Source organism: Helianthus annuus, chromosome 11 (genome assembly GCF_002127325.2).
Source record: "Helianthus annuus cultivar XRQ/B chromosome 11, HanXRQr2.0-SUNRISE, whole genome shotgun sequence".
Classification (NCBI taxonomy): Eukaryota; Viridiplantae; Streptophyta; class Magnoliopsida; order Asterales; family Asteraceae; genus Helianthus; species Helianthus annuus.
This window is the reverse complement of record NC_035443.2, coordinates 156,276,086-156,296,572: the sequence shown is the minus strand read 5'-3', so window position 1 is coordinate 156,296,572 and position 20,487 is coordinate 156,276,086. Positions and strand designations below refer to the sequence as shown.

Below are 20,487 nucleotides of genomic sequence, written 5' to 3'. Positions count from 1 at the left end.
TGTTTTGGGCCTTGCTGAATCAATAAAATTAATTTGCGATTGGTCCTAAGTTGGTTATTTCATTTAGGCCTGTAAGCTTTAATCAGGTCACTTGTATTTGGGCTTTGGGACTAAGTGGGTTATTTGTCATATTAATAATCACTTGTTTGTGGACTTAGATTAGTTGTTCTAATGGGCCTATCATATTTGATGTGGGATTCTATGCATCTGTGTAAGTTTTGTGATAAGAAACAAACCATTCCAGCTCAGGATGATGTATGTGATGATACCAGAGACTTTGGTGCTGTTGAGTTAAGTAAAGTAATACACACTTGCTTCAGACTGTACTTCTCATTGGCCGCCCAATATTGGCAAATCCGCATTGTTTAATCGGTTAGTAGCTATTCTAATATGTCTTTTATTGTTATATTTTAGGTGAATTAGCTAGTCAGTCAGACATGTTGGGTAACTTGCTAAAACAAATTTGGTAAAACAATAATTTTTTTGGTACGGGTCAAAAAGGTTACTGTGTCAAGAGTAATATACTAATCCAATAAAATGATTTAGGAGCCTTTCAACCTGTTTGGCCCGTTTTATTTTAAGCTACTCTTTTTACCCATTTGACATGTTAAATCGTCACCCAAATGAAACATTTGTAAGTCAGTGGATATGGTATTTAGTTTTATTTATGCACAAGGTGTGTTTGTACCTACTAATTTCTTTTTATTGTATCTGATATCATTCATTAATCATTATATATATGGTTGGTGTGGATTGTTGGAAATCTGGACAGCGGAAACCATCATCGTAATCGTTCCGTACTCGTGTGTGTTTGTGTACAGAACCGAGAAACCCAGAGAAACATACGTATGTGGATATTGTATATTGAAAAAATATCTTGATAACTAAAATGATACATGAATGTTTGTATATATATACCTATATAATCGGCAGTTAAGGAGAATAACTGCCATATCCATAATCAACCTATAATAACTATAATATTATATAATAATAATAATAATAATAATAATAATAATAATAATAATAATAAATATATATGCTAAGTTTATATTTCTAACACCATCCCCTAAACTTAGCATCGGTAATGGCTCGTCACGTCGGCTTTGATGATAAACGCATTTTTTTCTTTAAACTTGTCATGATTCGTCCATAGATCCACCTTGATTTGTTTCGTGATGCCGAGTACGGTAATATTGTTGTTCATTACCCATGTTGTCGCTGAAAGTCTTTGATCTGTCATTAAAGCCAATTTAGTGTTACTAAATCGTTCTGTCGCTGATCTGTTTCTTGTCGCTATCCTTCTTCTTTTGTCGCTAACTGCCGTCGCTAAATCTGGACATCCTTTCTTCTTTTTTTGTTCCCGCCGTTTCTGCATCATTCTTTTCTTCATATTAACATCCGATGATACCGTTTCCGGTGATCGGTTCCGGTTGAATCCTTCACTCTCTTCTTCTTCTTCTTCTTCTTCTTCGTGATAGTCTCTATCATCATCTTGCCTGCGTTTCCGGTCCCTGCTTCTTTCATTCTTACCGTTCAGTTTTTGAACATCTTTACAGGCCAAATCATCTCTTTCGGAATCGTCTTCTTCTTTCCGTGTCATTACTTCGCCTGCATCTCCGTTATTTTCGTGACGTCCCGATTCGTATTCCATTAATGCAATTTCGTCTTACAATTCCATTATTGCAATCTCTTGTTTCAAGATTGCAATCGCGCGTAATCGGGGACTCATGTAATCTGAATCGCTATCTGTTTCTCGCCTCTTCCCGTGTTTGTTTTCCATCTTCTTCATCCGCATCTTCCCAGGATCACGTAATTCTGATCCTAATTCTTCGTTTTCTAACCATGCGCTCTGATACCACATGTTGGAAATCCGAACAGTGGAAGCCATCATCGTAATCGTTCCGTACTCGTGTGTGTTTGTGTACAGAACCGAGAAACCCAGAGAAGAACATACGTATGTGGATATTGTATATTGAAAAAATATCTTGATAACTAAAATGATACATGAATGATTGTATATATATACCTATATAATCGCAGTTAAGGAGAATAACTGCCATATCCATAATCAACCTATAATAACTATAATATTATATAATAATAATAATAATAAATATATATGCTAAGTTTATATTTCTAACATGGATATGGTATTTAGTTTGATTAGAAGAAGAGAGGCACTTGTGTACAACACTCCTAATGATCATGTGACTAGAGACATACGAGAAGGGATCGTGAAATTGAGTGATTTACGATTTAAGGTGTTGGATTCAGCCAGCTTAGAGGCTGAGGCTTCATCTGGTTCTGTTCTTGGTCGGACTGCAGAAATGAACGCAAATGTGTTGAGATAGTGTAAAGTCGCACTATTTCTTATTGATGCAAGGTTAGTTTTATCTTCATCACTATATCTTTTTATGTGCACTAGTTTTTGACATAGAAACAAAATAAAGTTGTTTTTTTTATGTGATGACTAGAGACGGGTTGCAGCCCATGGATTTGGATGTTGGAAAGTGGCTAAGAAAGCATGCCCCGGGAATGAAGATTGTTACGATAATAAATACAACTGAATCACTTGATGATGGTTTTGGGTCTGCTAGCGAAGCCACGCGTACATTGGGATTTGGAGATCCTGTTGCTCTCTCTACAGAAACTGGTTTAGGGATGAATGATTTATATCAAGTTCTCAGGCCATGGTTTGAACAACAACATATGCTTCTTCAAACTGTACAAGGTACTGATGAAACTAATGAAGAGGAGTCAAAGCTACCACTGCAGTTAGCATTTGTGGGCCGGCCTAATGTTGGCATCTCAACCTTGTTGAATGCAATTCTGCGGGAAGAGCGTGTTTTGGGGGGCCAGAGGTAGGCTTAACAAGAGATTCGGTCAGAGTCGAGTTTAAATTCGAAGGAAGAACGATATACATGGTACTTTAAATTTCTAAAGTTGGTAAATTATCATTATTATTTTTATTATTATTATTATTATTATTATTATTATTATTACTATTATTATTATTATTATTATTATTATTATTATTATTATTATTATTATTATTATTATTATATTCCAAAATTTGGTTGTTTTTAGGTGGACACAGCAGGTTGGTTGCAGAGGACAAAGTCAGAGAAAGTTCAAGTAGTTAACATATAACTGTTGTTCGAGAGTATTTGAGTGTGTGCTGCGTGTGTTCTTGGGCCTGATCCAACACACGTCATCATTAACCGAAGGGTAGACTGTAGCTTCATCTTTTTGAACCACAGTGTCATAAATGATGCAGGCTAGAAAATGTCAGATGTTGCTGCATTTGACTTCCCAGAGTTGACTTTTGACTTTTTATTCGATTGTAAAGTTTCAGTATCAGTTGGAGAGCTGTAGAGAGCACTAAAACAAACATGTACATATAAACAAACTAATATGAAAATTGGTTTTCATGTTGTGTTTTATCTTTAACTGTTTAAGTGCTAATATCATCAACTAAGATTATGGGCATTGTTGACTTTTTGTTGTATAAGTTGATGTTTTGAGCATTTTTTTCCAACTTGTGTGCACCAAGATCCTCCTTTTCACTCTAAACTGAATCAGCTTCTTTGTCAATGGATTCGGTAGCACCAAAATCCTCTTTTTCGATCCAAACCGTGTCAGGTTCGTTCAGGCTTTCTTACAACTTCATGGGTCCCCCAAGATCCTCCTTTTCAATCAAAACTGCAACGTGTTTGTCACAGCTTCTTCTTCGAACATGTTCTCTTGAGCCTTTTTTTCTAGTTCCGGTGCTTCAAGATCCTTTTTTCGGTCGAAATTGCAACAGGTTCCTTGACAGCTTCACGAATCTGAAATGGTTTGATCAATTTTCGTGCTTGATATCTTCACTGATATCTTCACTGACACCCCCTGAATGATTAATTTCAGATCCTTTTATAACTACTGGGGCAATTCCATGATCCAATTCAAACTTTTCAGTGTTGATTTCTTCACCACTATCATGCTATCCACCAACATATGCAGAAACTTCAGGGATCGTTTTGGTAAATACTGGGTGGAATGATGGATGTATAGCACGCGAACTTGCTCTGACCCGACCCATTTGAACCGAACCCATTTGACATGTTTTCTAAAAGCTGCCCATTTTGACCCTTTACCCAACCCAGGCAGTCATGTTTGTTTGGACCCATTACACAACCCAACCCACCTGGGAACATGTATTCTTTCTCATAAACATACCTGAGCAACTTTGAAGAGCTCGTCCATTCTGCTAAAGATCATACCTGCAAAAATAAATAATAAAAAGCAGTCACACAAAGAAGTTTGATCCAACATCAAAAAGTGAATGTGTAAACTCAAAATGTTAATGATTCTAAACATAAAAGTAACTTTTTGCGGTAGGAATGCAAACAAGAAAGTTTACTCCTTACATTCATTATACAAGTTGTGTTGAAGTTTTCCCCAAGGCACTCCAGCAACAATTTCATCAATATCCAAATTAGTTTTAGCAAGTGCTCATGCTTTATCATATGGTGGAATTACATCATATGAGATTGTCTCAGCAAGCTTCTCCTCTTTATCTTTTGGTAGTAATCTCACATATTCTGTTTGAACACAGGAAAGATAGTATCAACCCAGTATGAAACATTATTTTCTGAAAAAACGTTGGTAAATAAAAATGTAGTCATATAACTGGCAACTACTTCGGGAATATCCATCCATAAGGAGTGCTAGAACAAAGTCAATAATAAGATAATTGCAACATAAGTAGAAGTTTACTACTGTAGGTAAAAGCTTTGAAGCATTAAGTGGAAATCCACACCATCAACCATCCAGGGATGTTTAGATAATACCAGAAAAAAAAATTATATCAAGAGAAGGAAATGAACTTATTTAACTGGACGAAGCTTTTTCGTATGTTCAATGTCTTCTGCTTCACTATCGCTTCAAGAACCAGGTCTATAAAAACAAGAATATCCAATAAAATATATATAACATCGCTGATTGAACAAAGAACATAATGTAACCACGATTCTTAATATTAAGTACTAACGTCAATAAAACCGATAACTAATAGTGAATAAATCAAGAGACAAAATAAGACTAATAGGGGCGACACTTTTAGGGCCGATATGTAAAAAGTCTCCCCTAAAAGTCTGATCCGTGCTCATGGCATTATAGCTTACTGGCATCTTGGTGGTGAGACAAGGCTTGTGATCAATAGGTCATGGGTTCGATTCCCACAAGGGGGGTTTTCCCAGATTTATTGGGTTTCCTCCTGAATTGGTGTATAGGCATTATTGCCTAGTGGAGATGGATATGATCGGGTGGTTCCGCTAGTGGCACGATGATACTCTAGTGGTCTGTCAATGATCCAAATTTGCCGTTAAAAAAAAAGTCTGATCCGTGTTATAACATGTGAGATGAGATTATGTCCCTTGATATACAAAAGACATATTGACTTATGACTTTTTGAAAATGACTTTTAAAAAAAAGTGTTTGGATTAGCTTATGGGGTGGGAAAAACCGATAAGTCAATAAGTTGTTTTTTAAAAAGTGTTTGGCTTAGTAATGTTAATGATGTACCTTCAACTAGTAATGCAAACTGCATAGCTTCAACTAGTAGACACAACTTGACTGAATCGGAATTATGGCATGCTAGACTAGGACATGTACATTATAAAAGAGTTAAAGAAATGTCTAAAATGAGTTTAATTCCGCCTATTAACATAAACAATGACAAATGCCATGTTTGCAAGTTGAATAAGATAACCAAAAAGCCTTTCATGCAACATGTTCATAGGGAAACTAAAGTGTTAGATTTGATACATAGTGATCTATGTGATTTTCATGTTACACCATCTCTAGGTAATAAAAAATATGTAGTAACTTTTATAGATGATGCTACTAGATTTTGTTACGTTTATTTGTTGCATGCTAAGAATGAAGCTCTTGAAAAGTTTAAGATCTATAAACAAGAAGTAGAGCTTCATCGGAGTGGGTTGATCAAAACCCTACATACGGACAGAGGTGGTGAGTACTTTGATCCGGTGTATTTCCAATCTACTGGAATAATACACCATACCACAGCTCCCTACACACCGGAACAAAATGGTGTGGCGGAAAGGAAAAATAGGACTTTAAAGGAAATGGTCAATACCATGTTGTCCTATTCAGGCCTAAGTGAGGGCTTTTGGGGTGAGGCTATGTCGACAGCCTGCTATTTACTAAATAGGGTTCCAAATAAAAGGAACAACACTACCCCTTATGAGCTTTGGTATAGAAAACCACCTGAGCTGCATAAGCTGAGAATTTGGGGATGTAGAGCCGTGGTGAGGCTCACTGATCCTAAGATAAGGAACATAGGGGAAAGAGGTATTGACTGCATTTTCATTGGGTATGCGGAGCATTCATTTGCTCACAGGTTCTATGTTATAGAACCAAATGACTACGTGTCAGTGCATACGGTTATTGAGGCAAGAACTGCAGAGTATGATGAGAATAGATTCTCTTCAATGCCTAGACCTAGAGACATGGTTCCAAGCTCTAGTAACTCTCACATGGCTGATCAAGTGATTGATACTCCTCCGGAACTTAGGAGGAGTGGTAGAGCAAGAAAAGCTAAATCATTTGGTGATGATTTTCAGCTATATTTGGTTGAGGGATCTAGAGATGAAATTAAAATTCAATATCAATATTGCTTCAATATTGAGGAAGATCCTAAAACCTATAGTGAAGCCATGGCATCTCGAGATGTAGCTTTCTGGAAAGAAGCTATAAATGATGAGATGGACTCTATTATGCAGAATAACACTTGGAAACTGTCTGATCTGCCCCCTGGGTGTAAACCACTTGGTTGTAAATGGATCTTCAAGAAGAAGATGAAAGTAGATGGTTCAATTGAAAAGTTTAAAGCCCGATTGGTTATCCAAGGCTTTAGACAAAAGGAAGGAATTGACTACTTTGATACATATGCTCCTGTAGCAAGAATATCCACTATTAGATTGTTGGTTGCCTTGGCTGCAATACACAATCTTGTAATTCACCAAATGGATGTGAAAACTGCTTTCCTGAATGGTGATTTGGATGAGGAGATATATATGAAACAACCAGAGGGTTTTGTTATGCCTGGCAATGAGCATAAGGTGTGTAAGCTAGTTAAGTCATTATATGGCTTAAAGCAAGCACCAAAACAGTGGCATCAAAAGTTTGATGAAGTGGTTTTGTCTAATGGTTTTGTATTAAACCAAGCAGACAAGTGTGTATATAGCAAATTTGATGATTCTAGGAAAGGAGTCATAATTTGTCTATATGTAGATGACATGTTGATCTTCGGTACTGACCAGGATCAAGTTGATAAAACAAAGAAATTCTTGTCATCTTGTTTTGATATGAAAGACTTGGGGGAGGCGGAAGTGATCCTTGGTATAAGGATCAAACGGGAGAACAATGGCATATCTATCTCTCAATCTCATTATATTGAGAAGATATTGAAAAAGTTTAATTTTCATGATAGTTCTCCGGTTAGCACTCCAATGGATCCTGCTTTTAAGCTCTCACCTAATGAAGGTGTAGCTGTAAGCCAACTTGAATATTCAAGGGCCATTGGATCCCTCATGTATGCCATGATTAGCACTAGACCGGATATAGCATATGCTGTTGGAAAGCTTAGTAGGTATACTAGCAATCCAGGTGCAAGTCATTGGCAAGCAATGAATCGAGTATTTAGGTACTTGAAAGGAACCATGAAATATGGCTTGACCTATACTGGATTTCCTTCGGTTTTAGAAGGTTATTCGGATGCAAGCTGGATTAAAAATAAGGAAGATCATTCTTCCACGAGTGGATGGACCTTTCTGCTCGGAGGAGGTGCCATATCTTGGGCATCTAAGAAACAGACTTGCATAACTGATTCGACAATGGAGTCTGAGTTTGTAGCATTGGCCGCAGCTGGCAAAGAAGCTGAGTGGCTAAGAAACTTGATTTATGAGATTCCATTGTGGCCTAAACCTATATCACCAATATCTATTAGATGTGATAGTGCTGCTACCTTGGCTAAGGCATATAGCCAAGTGTATAATGGGAAGTCTAGACACTTAGGTGTTAGACACAGCATGATTCGTGAGCTCATCACGCAAGGGGTGATATCGGTGGAGTTTGTGAGAACTCAACAGAATTTAGCCGACCACTTAACCAAAGAGTTATGTAGAGATCTTGTGCACAAGGCGGCTGTAGGGATGGGATTAAAGTCCACCTGAGATTTCTCGTGTTAAGATACCCAATTCCCACCTAATATGACGTTAGGTGCTGAATTCAATGTGGAAAGCTTAACATCTAGAAATTGGAACACATCAGTAGCATCATCCCAAGGTATGTGTTCAGACCTGCAAGTTAAAGGAGGTTGAAGGTCTTCTTCTTAATAGTTCTTTGAAAAATTGCATATGCAGGTGCAAGAATAAAGAGCTACCTATATGAGCATGAAGTTTAGCCGCTTCAAGAAGCTAGGACTTGGCTTTGATATGTTCATTGAAGGATGGGACACAGGCTAGTAAAAATAGTGTCAAGAAAGAACATTAGAGTATGTAAACTTGTGTGTATATTATCTTCATGTATTCACTGAATAGAAAGGGTTCAATCCTTAGCGACACCCCTATATTCGAATATTTGGAATGTGTAATATACTAATGTGAAATTCAATCGTCGCGATATTTCATTTATGCATAAGTTTGATTGTTGTGAATTTGTTTAAGTTAATCAAGGATTACGCTAAAATGGGGGAGGAATGTTAGATATTTTAGTGTAATCGGGATTGACTTGGTGATCAAAGCGAATAATAATACACATCAAGCAAGTTAGGAGGTGCGGGAGTGCACGCTTGTTTGAGTTATTATTATTCGAGGTGTACGGGCGGAGCCCGTACTCTACGGGGGTTCCAAGGGGGCAGCGCCCCCTTGGCGGGGGTCCGGGGGCAGCGCCCCTGGGAGCAGGGTCCAAGGGGCGGCAGCCCCTGGCGGGGTCCAAGGGGCAGAGCCCCTGGCAGTTATCTGCAAGAAACCCTAAAATTCGTTTCTAAGTTTTGGTCACAACTCTCTGGTTCATCAATTTCACTCAAAAACACATACTCAGGTTCAATTCTCGAAATCAGAGTTGTATCCGATTAAATTATTCGGGTGAACCACCGAAATAATTTGATCTGAGAGTGATTACACGCCTCTCTGATCGTCCGGAAAACCGAAATTCCCCAACAGGAACCACCAACGGACAGGCCGGACAGCGTCTACGCCGACGGCTTATATGACCTCTTTCAATTCGGTCATGCTCGTTCTCTTGTGCAGACCAAAAAATCGTAAGTTAGGGTTTCATTACGCGATTTCGTTTGGTGATTTTCAGTTGTTACATTAAACATATGGATCTAGCTTTTGATTGCTTGATGTTGTTGATTTTGATTTGATATTTGTATTGTTTGTTATATGAAATGTATGTTAGGGTTTTTAGAAGTTAGAACCCCTCATAAACTAAATAAGAACCATTTTTACCTGTATAGTACACTGACTTCATGATATGGCTGTGAGGCATTATTTCTGCTAATTTAAACATATGATTGCCTTTGTTTATGTTGTTCTGTTTATTATTTTAACCACATGAAGGAGCACTTGAAAGTTTTAAAGCCAGTTGGTTGTCAAAATTGATCAAAATTATAAGCTTTGCAGAAGAGGGTTTCCCCTAAATTGCTGTCCAATTGAAGTGCATGTCGAGTCAATCTTTAATTATTCATGATTCGGTTTCTACTGTATTTGTTCGTATTTAAAATCCGAGGGGAGAGGAAATAGTAAAAGTTTATTCTGTTTTAGTACATTAACTTCATGACATAGTTGTGAAGCATGATTTTTGCTGATATAACTATATGATTGTCATTGTTAATGTTGGTTTATTTATTATTTTAATCGTGTGAAGGAGTACTAATAAAGTTTTTGTGATGCCTTTTGACGGAGATCAAAAGCAATGGATGTGTGTAAATCCAAAGCAAAAGCGGCTATTATGCATGAATAAAGTCAATTTTCTGAATTATTATATTGAGTGAATTTCAAGGATTGTCCTTTATCTTTATACCCATTTTCAGGCGTTGTCCTTTATGTTCAAAATTGACGAGTTTTGTCCTTTATGTTTTCATATCATACACGTTTTGTCCTTTAGGCCTAACCCAGTTAGTTTTTCAGTTAAATTCGGTCATGTGCTTTGCACATGAGGGCATTTTCGTCAATTCAAAGGTCGCAGAAGCTTTGAGCTGTAAATCTGCCGCTGAACTTACCTTTGAATTGACAAAAATGCCCTCATGTGCAAAGCATATGACCAAATTTTAACTGAAAAAACTAACTGGGTTAGGCCTAAAGGACAAAACGTGTATGATATGAAAACATAAAGGACAAAACTCGTCAATTTTGAACATAAAGGACAACGCCTGAAAATGGGTATAAAGATAAAGGACAATCCTTGAAATTGACTCTGTTATATTTATGTATGATTCTTCAATAATCTATGGCTGACCTAACCCATGAAAAAAATAAGAAATTAAATGTTTTTCAAGAAACTGTTATATGTTTCTAGTAATTCATGTGATTGTTGAAGCATGATATCTCAAACTTCCTTCAATTTATTTTCATGGAATCCAAACAACTATAAAGTTTTATTGATGTCTATTTTGTGGCGTACGCATCACTTGAAGTAAATTGGTTGTTAGATAATCTTGACTCGTGGATTTCAAAAACGAATAAGTCAGCCAGATAAAAAGCTCAAATAATATTGCATGGTCAATGTGACCGTTAGAAGTCTATTTAGCATGTGTTAATTCTTAGCTGGGTCAAATGGATTGGTTGATTAAGCCGGTTGATTAAGCCGATTCCTTAAGAGAAGAGTCATTATTAATTTGAATGAGTCATTGTTTACGTTGCATGTAATTGCCTATATAAGGTTTGGTTTGGTTATGGAATAAACAAGCATTTTTCTCCATTTTTTCTTTCTGCAAGTTGGTAGTTTTGGTTATCACTTTTCAAATAAATACAAAAGCACCAACAGATCTTGGGTCTGAAACCAACATTGGTTACCATTAGCTGGAATCCATAACTTTGTATAACTTTAAGTTACAATTAACACAAATAAAAACAATGGATCATGACACTGAATTTGACCTGTGAGGCTGTGATACAGGTTACTAGCCCCTACTTGAATGTTTTAGAGTAAATTACAAGTTTTGTCCTTTATGTTTGTCTCAAATTTCAGGCGCTGTCCTTTACCTTTAAAATTGATGACTTTTGTACTTAATGTTTGAAAATGTTGCACGTTATGTCCTTTAGAGCAAACCTAGTTATAATTTTCAGTTAAGTTATGTCATGTGCACTGCACATGAGGGTAGAATGGTCATTTCACCTCCCCACTTGTCTTTCCCCCTTTTAATACCCTAGTTTACTTCATCTTCAACCTTCATACTCATCTGAACCATCATCTCCTTCATCTTCAGTTTGGATCAATTACTCAAGAACAAAAAGCATAATCTTGATGAACAACATTAAGGTACTCGTAGTTGTTTTATTGTATTTATATTTTATTTATGTCTCAGATCTGGTCATCCAGAGATTTTTAACCTGTCAAAGTCCTTTCCGGTCATGAAGTTAAAGTTACATCTGTTGATGTAGCTGCAGGTAAAATGTTTGCTGATTTTTTTTTCTTTTTTTTTTTAATTTGCTCAGGATATGGCAATTTTTTATTTTGAACAGGTTAATCCTTGTTTTCTTGTAAGAGCTTAAACGGGTACTTGGGTAGAATGGGTTGAAATGATTTAATGCATAAAATATTCCAAAATCGTATTATTTGGTGAGTAATAAAATTTTGTAATCATGTTAAACACTATTTGTTTGTGGAAAAATCTGAAAATATTTTATAACCTCTGTTTTGGGTTTGCCCGCCCGATCCACACCTGAACAGTTGACCCGGCTGTTTTGCTATCTCTAGAATTGAGTGGTTTGGTGTTATCGGTTTTGCAGATGGGCAAAGTATTGCGAGTTTGCGACTGTTTCTCATGACAGGACAATAAACTATGGTCTAGCAAAAATGCTGAAAAGGATAAGGCAATGGATGTTGATTGAATCTCTTTAGGCAAATTGTATACGAGGTAAAGTCTGTGAAGATGAAGGGGATGATGTTCATATGAATATGAAAGTTAAAGATGAAGGAAATTAGGGTATTAAAAGGGGGAAAGACAAGTGGGGAGGTGAATTGACCGTTCTACCCTCATGTGTAGTGCACATGACATAACTTAACTGAAAATTATAACTGGGTTTGCTCTAAAGGACATAACGTGCAAGATTTTCAAACATTAAGTACAAAAGTCATCAATTTTAAAGGTAAAGGACAACGCTTGAAATTTGAGACAAACATAAAGGACAAAACTTGTAATTTACTCAATGTTTTATTTAGTTCAACACCAAGGACACAATGCACCATAGTGACTTGACGCATGCCAGGCTCGCAACTTTTGAAATCTAGTCTAATATGGATATGGAAAGTCGGGTTATTGCTCCGATTAAGTGGCCAGACCGATATCATATGATTGTTGTGGTCAAACCAGGTGAAATCCTGAACGTGTTGACCAGAAGTTGGGTAGAGTTTGTACTGGTGCCACTTTGCTTCTAGTATGCGGGTTACTACTGGGTCATTTTCAGACACACGTAAGGAACCGTTTTTGTATTCATATATACATAGATTTGCTTCACATGCTTTCGGTTCTCATACACATTTGATGCTTATTGACTTAGGGTGAGCAAAAACCAAACCATAACCGAAATCCGAACCGTCAAAAATTAACCAAAACCAACATAATCAATCGGTTATGCTTAAGTAAATATGATGAACTGACCATGGTTATGGTTGATGTATCTCCGTTAACAGACTTCAAGCGAAACGGAACCGAACCTTGTATTATGTTTATGATTTTCTGGAATAATATATTGTTGTTGGCTGCTGTACACACCATATAATCATGTTGCTGACTTGCTGCTACAGAGATATACGATATGTGTTTGCTTGCCGGTTAATCAGGAAGCAATAATTGTTGTGTTAGAGGCTTTGCTACTATATGGGGATTTGTCCGAAAAGGATTTCCTGCATTTTGTGCATAAATGTCATGGGTTCTTCGACATTGGTTATGTCAGCGTGATAACCAGCTATGCACACCATCTGTTTGATAAAACGCTTCAATGAAACCCACTTCTATGAGAAATGAAGTATGGTTTATATTGTTTTGAACCTATAAAAATCTACAAAATGCCAATTAAGCAACAATGTAAAATAAGGTCTAGCATAACATGTATACCAGTCAAGAATGTTGTTTATTCAATGTCTTACAGTCACATATGCTTTTGTTTGATGTAGGGGTTTGTGGATTATAGCAGCAACTACTTAGGACTTGTTTCTCGGCAAGGCGGTAAGTAGAGAAAATCTAGGACACTTGTTAATCGTCGGGTATCTTATATACAGCCTCTGTCTGCTTCTATGAACGCATATTAGCATCATAATCACTTCATCAAACATCAGAATCAAACGAGTGGGTGTTAATTGAAGCCACTTTAGGGGCATCATCGGTTGTGAAACAGTACCGAGGGATGTTGTATAGGGCTGCCAAAACGGGTTAACACGAAAACAACCAAGAGCAAGTTTGAAGCAAGTGACTAAGAAAGAAGCAAGAGCAAGAAACAAGTATGATCTTTGTGAACCGATCAAGAAAGAGAAGAAGCAAGAAAGAAAGTTAATCTTCACCAAGAAAGAAAGAAGAAACGGGTCAAGATTAAGGGGGTGAGCGTAAGGTTAATCTTGTCATGGATACGGGTCAAAAGTGGATATTGGTCAGCAGGAAGTTTGTTTATTAAGTCACATATTTATTAGTGATTTTAAGTAGTCGTGTGTAGGTTTAGTGGGTCAAGAAAACGCAGCATAAATGTAGGAGTTTTAGGAGATAATGTGTTACATGGTTGGTTAGTTAGTTAGAGTCTATTTAATGTAAATTTGCAATGAATGAAAGGTGTGGGTTTTGAAGCAGTAATAATTTCATTTTAATGAGGTTTTGATTTCCAGTGTTTGAAGCTTGAGACCATCGAATATTGTTGCTGTTTGTGTGATGTTGTTACAAGGACCGTTCAACCTTTTGAAAACAGATCATTTATGTTCGTGAGATTAACTTGACGATCTAAACTATGCACGACCTGATCAATAAACTGTGTTAAATATTTTATTATTAAGTCAGTTCTAAGTTATGGCATGTTTATGTTTGAGATTTGGTATTCAAACTGATTTTGTAATGCACATTTTGTGCTCTATAATATTCTGCATGATACTTGTGTATTTGTAATATAAGAAGTCATCATGTGTCAAGTTGATATCTAGTTTTGGCTTTCAAATTTGTAGTTGCTGTTTTGCACTTGGCGGAAGTTGCACCGTCTTTAGTGCTTCTCTGGATTATATAAAAAACGTGTGATCGTGGCTTCTACTTTGATTGTGCTCTATCCAACTCAACTTTAATGTTTTCAAGATCAAGAGTCATCTTATTGAAGTTGTTGAGCTGACGCCACCTGAAAGGGGTATAAATGCTTCTTGAGACATATTATACCGGAAAGAAACTTGGCATTGTGCAAGCTTTCAAGCTTTGCTCAATGTACAAACTCTGGCTGTAGTCATCGCATTCATCACTTCTCTAAGAACTTAATCATCAAGACAAAGAATGATGGCACGGTGCGCTTTTTCCAAATTTTCTGACTTTCTCGATCAGGAAGGTCGTCAAATTAGTTTAACCTCTTTAATCTCACCATCATCAGCAATGATCTTGAATCCAGTTTTAAGTCTTGTCCTAATGGTTTGGTCATTATACTGAGCATATTTAGTTTTGAATCGTATCCATGTGCCTTCCTTAACCACCACATTTGTGCTCACTGTGACTTTAGGACTCGCATCATCTAATCTCAACAATCTAAACCCAACAACACATCCATTCCTGTTTTCTTATGAATTACTGATGATGGTGATATGTTCACCAAATAAGTTATAGTACCCGTAGCTGCAACCCTAAATGTCTTGGTTAATTTTTAACTGGACACGATATCCTTTTAAAGGCCTTTGTTATGTACACGTGACAAATAGTCCATCTCGGTTCTCATCTCTTCTATCAACCCTTTTCTTCAACTATTTTGAGTCTATTGATGTAAGAACCTGTCCCTTCTAAACACAATAGACCGTCTACAAAATGCTCAAACGAATTTAGTAAGGAGGATAAGAGTATTATAGCCATATCTTCCTATATATATATATATATATATATATATATATATATATATAGGTAAAGAGTACTGTACAAATAGCCTTATCGTACATTACGTACGCTACAATCTCAGCCGTCAGATCATCTTCCCGCATAGTAAAATCGCATGTTGTTTTTTTATAACATTTTCGCATGTGATAACTTTTGATGAATTCGCATGTTGTTTTTTTGTACCAATTTCGCATGTGATAATTTTGATGAAATAGCATGTTGTTTTTTTTATAACAATTTCGCATGTGATAATTTTTGATGAATTCGCATGTTGTTTTTTTTACCAATTTCACATGTGATAATTTTGTTGAAATAGCATGTTGTTTTTTTTTTGTAACAATTTCGCATGTGGTAATTTTGATGAAATCGCATGTTAAAAAAACAACATGCGAAATTGTTACAAAAAAACAACATGCGAATTCAATGCGGGAAGATGATCGAACGACTGAGATTGTAGCGTACGTAATGTACGATAAGGGCATTTGTACGTTAACCTAACCCTATATATATATATATATATATATAGAGAGAGAGAGAGAGAGAGAGAGAGAGAAACGGGATCAGGAGAAAACGCTCAAAAGTGTGAGAACGGTGAGAACGCTTTCTGGCCTAACACGTGTCACGCCGCTTAGAGAAAGGCGGAGGGGCTTTTTTGTCCTTTCATATTTCTTTTTTTTAACGCGTGTCACTTCATCTTTCCATTTTTTGGCGTTTAATAAGTACGCGGCGTTTTTATTGTTTTTAGATCAGAATCATAGTAAATGTTTTGGCGTTTTAAGTATTGTTTTGGCGTTTATATTGTTTTTTAGATCAAGTGTTTTGCCATTTAGGATACATGCCTATAATGTGACAGACAATTATGGCGTTTTGAAAAGATACATAAATTTCAATTTTCCATGTAGTGGCATTAATATAACTATAATGTTTGGCAATAATGATACCGTCTCTTTATTTTACCGTTTCTTTCAATTTTCATCTGTCAATTAGTGTTGATTTTTCCAGTAATACTTTGTTTGCGTTATTGGCGTTTTATATAGCAACCTCGTATTTTGCTAGCATTCGTTTTCACAGTTTTCAAACTTTCAGGCATTTTGGTGTTTGTAGTTTTTGGCGTTTTATACTCAATTTTTTTAAAATAGTAGAGAAATAGATGATGAACAACAGAGAATTACATAACAAACAATAGAAAATGAAAAAAAAAATAAAAATTATAAACTAATTTCTCATTCAAATCTTCACTGTCATCAGCCTCTTCTACTTTAATCTTTTTGGAGTTTTGAACCTGTTTTTGAATGCCTTATGTAGATCCTTATTTTCCTACATAACGGCCGTCTTTAGAAGATGCTTAGTTTTTGTGGCATCATTTATGGTGGGTGGATATATACTTGTTTGATGACATGTTGAAGACCAACGCCTGCTCTAATGTATTGATCCCTTCATGTCATCAATATATCGATCAAGAACAAAGTGACATGATGTCATATCAGTGTCATCAGTCTCTTTATCTTGAATATTTGTCCATCTCATTCAGCAAAAGATTATAGAGATACCCAACTCAGAGAAGAATCCATTCAGTGAAACTTCATTCAGATCAATACTCAATATAGCAGAATCGAGGTTCTGTATCTGTGGCTTTTTTAAGTACTTTTTTGGCGTTTTTAAAGTGAATGGTTTCTAGGAAATATGGCGTTTGTTTCTGGTTTTTGTGATAAGTTGTTTGTGCAGAGAAGTCTCTCTTTATAGGATGTTTTTAGCGCGTAGTTTAGGCGGGATTTTTATTTATAATAAATGATATTAATAAAGTAGCCGTCTTTTCAGTTACTGTGTATTTTTACTATTTTTGTTCAGCTTTTTATGAGTTTTTAGGGTCATAGACTTTCCATCTCCCAAGTTTGGCGTTTTTGCATGAGTTTAAGTAGTTTTTGGCGTTTTTTTTCCATTTTAAGCTTAATTAGTTAATACTTCTGCAAATTACTTTCATTATAGTTTGGGAGTTTTTGGCGTTTTTACTCCATTTATGGCGTTTCATATGCATTGTGACTGTTTGGCATTTTATTAAGATAATGTATTTTTTATTCTAAGTTGAAAATTACATAGCAAACAACAGAAAAAAAAAATTAAAAAAATAAAAATAAAAACAAGTCATCTTCCAAATCTTCACTGTTATCGGTCTCTTTCTTCATTGAATCATGTTCGCTGGTGGTTTGGCTTAGCCATGCTTGTGTTTTCGTGGCCGTTTGAAAAGGCAAAATGACATGAGTTTTTTTAATATGTATCTTCAAACAACTCATTAGTGTCATTCATCTTTTCATGCCATTAAAATATTCATCAAGAACAAAACACAGAAAATGACATAAGTCTGACCCCAACATCTTTTTGTTTATGATTTGTCCATCTCATGCAGCAAAATGTTATTTGAGTCACTGCACCTCAGGGAAGAATGCATTATCCGAAAATTTGGCGTAGAACAATATTTGAATATACAATAAACGATATTTGGCATTTTTGGCGTTTTACTGAGGAAATAGTGTATCTGAAAGAACCGTCGATTTTTTTGGAATCTTTGATGTTTGAGTGTTTTGGCGTTTTCTAAGATGAATGGTATATAGTAGAAAATATGGCGTTTTTTGAGTAGTTGTGTTTGATGTTTTGGGGTTTTTGGCTTTTGTAAGTTGAATGGTATATAGTAGAAAATATGGCATTTCAGGTTCTGGGGGGTGTGTTTTTATGTCTGGGATATTTTTGTTTATATAGTGATGTGTTTTGGTCCGTAATGGCGTTTTATTCATCAGTATGGCGTTTTGGTATAGAGGTGTAAAGACTCTTTTACCCTTAATGAGGCGCGTCCACGTAATAAAATTGATGTTATTTACAAAAACGCCACCGTGCCAATCTAGTCCATAGATTGTTTTAGTCGGACGATCGATAAGCGTTCTCACCGTTCTCACACTTTCTACCATTTTCTCCAAATCCCGACCCTATATATATGTAGGGAGCCGCTAAAATGAAAACCACCTCCAGTTGTAAGAACCATGAGAACCACTCTCCACCAATCATATTCTGCCAACCAAAAGGGTAGTTTGGTCATTTACCTCAAATGTCAAATCCCTCCTCTCTCCACATTAATGACACCAGTTATAAAATGTCAGATCCCCCCTTTTTTGTTTTCTTTCATCTTATGTCTCTCTCCTCATTTGAAACCCACCATCCCCTCTCACTGATGAAGCCTCTCATCTGCCACCACACCCCCACACCGGCGATCCCAAAAACCACACCCCTTCCGACTGCCCTCTTTTTTCTACGGCGTCCCCCTCGTTTCTCCGGCGACCCTCCGATCTACAACCCATCTCTCATCTCCTCCAAACCCGTCCGATCTACAACCTATCTCAGATCTGCAAAAGAGATGGTGGCTGCAACTATTTCGAAGACGACCGGTGAAGGGTGGTTTTGTGGACCTGCGGTGTGCAGTGGTGGCGACTGAGCCGACACGTTCTTGCTCCGACAAGAGATATCGAGGAGAAAGAAAGTTGTGGTGGTGTTGTTCTGAAGATGGTGACCGAACCCCATCGTTCCCCACCCCGAACCCCTCTCTTCTCTCTGCTACTCCGGTGACCGAAGATGGTGACTCAACGAGGATTGTGTTTGTTACAGGTGTGGTTTTGTTGATATTGAATTTTTGAAGGAGTGGTTTTGTTGCAGGTGGGGTTACGGGGTTTTCTGGGAATCAAATTGTGTGTTGATTTTGAATTTTTTAAAGTGTGGCTTGTTGCAGGTGGGGAATCAACTGTGTGTTGATATTGAATTTTTAAAATGTGGGTTTGTTGCAGGTGGGGTTATGGGGTTTTCTGGGAAAGTGTTCTTTTTTTTTTGTAGTCGATGATAAGTTTCAATCTATTTTGGGGGGTTTGATTTGTGTTATTGGATTGGGGCGGCGATGATGAAAAAAACGCATATTTTGATGACGATGGCGCGGTAAGGATGGTGGAGGGCAGGTTTTTGAACGTGCAACCCCACTTTGCAGCCTCTGATTATCGGAAAATCTGAGCCAAACCCCGTTTTTTCAAGAATCCACTCATATGTTTTGATTTTTGTGTGTTGGTTTTTATATTTTTCCCCCAGTCGATGATGATAACAATCTATCTGAGACACCTACCGAGTTGCGATTTTTGAGTGCGTTCGTTTTGCGTAAAAAAGTTTTTGTAAAAAAAAAAACTTAAAATCGTAAACTTTTTGACGTAAACCGTAAACTTTTTAACGTAAAATGTAAAACGTAAAGTTTTTAACGTAAAATGTAAAAACGTAAAACGTAAAAACGTAAAACGTATAAAGTTTAACGTAAAACGTAAAACGTAAAAAGTAAAAAGTTTAACGTAAAACGTAAAATATAAAAAGTTTAACGTAAAATGTAAAAGATAAAAAGTTTTACGTAAAACGTAAAAAATTTTAACGTGAAACGTAAAAATATTTAACGTAAAACGTAAAACGTAAAAAGTTTAACGTGAAACGTAAAACGTATAAAGTTTAACGTAAAACGTAAAAAGTTTAACGTAAAATGTAAAACGTAAAAAGTAAAAAGTTTAACGTAAAATATAAAAAGTTTAACGTAAAACGTAAAACGTTAAAAGTTTAACGTAATGCGTAAAAAGTTTAAAAAAATCTGAATTTAAAAAGCTTTTAATAAAAAAAATTTGTTTAAAAAATAAAAACTATAAGAATAATACAAAAAAAAGTAATAAACAATAATAAATACAAAAAGACAAAAAAGAGTAATTTTACGAAACTACTCTTTTGCATTAAAATATTAAAAACATAATAAGACAAAAATTAAATAATATTATTTTTAGAGTTAATTACATAGTTAGTCCATGTGATTTGCACAAAATAACATACTTAGGTACTAATAGTTTAAAATTATCTTCTAGGGTATTAACTTTTCATTTTTAACGTTTGGAGGTATTAATATCTATGGTATTAACATAGTTAGTCCTTGTGGTTTACACAAAATAACATACGTAGGTACTAATAGAATGTGATTGTAAACCTATAAATAACGTTAATACCTCCAAACGTTACAAAATGAAAAGTTAATACCTTAGAATGTGATTTTAAACTATTAGTACATATTACTTTGTACAAACCACATGGACTAACTA

The 20,487-nt window shown here is 36.0% G+C and overlaps 3 long non-coding RNA genes across 4 annotated transcripts; 2 read left to right on the top strand and 1 right to left on the bottom strand.

The window, feature by feature from the left end:
• Window positions 1-2,495: 2,495 nt before the first annotated feature.
• On the top strand, window positions 2,496-3,434 carry LOC110888850. The gene is made up of 2 exons (XR_004871448.1): window positions 2,496-2,927; window positions 3,091-3,434. It is a non-coding gene; the product is annotated as an uncharacterized LOC110888850 (long non-coding RNA).
• LOC110891174 lies at window positions 3,405-4,877 on the bottom strand. The gene is made up of 3 exons (XR_002565073.2): window positions 4,762-4,877; window positions 4,413-4,586; window positions 3,405-4,265 (listed from the first exon to the last, which is right to left on the bottom strand). It is a non-coding gene; the product is annotated as an uncharacterized LOC110891174 (long non-coding RNA).
• Window positions 4,878-11,451: 6,574 nt separating this feature from the next.
• LOC110891175 lies at window positions 11,452-14,077 on the top strand. Of its 2 annotated transcripts, XR_004871194.1 has the most exons (3): window positions 11,453-11,550; window positions 12,021-12,704; window positions 13,408-14,077. It is a non-coding gene; the product is annotated as an uncharacterized LOC110891175 (long non-coding RNA). The 2 variants fall into 2 exon arrangements; XR_004871193.1 differs by having other exon boundaries at window positions 11,452-11,550; window positions 12,021-14,077.
• The last annotated feature ends 6,410 nt before the right edge of the window (window positions 14,078-20,487 follow it).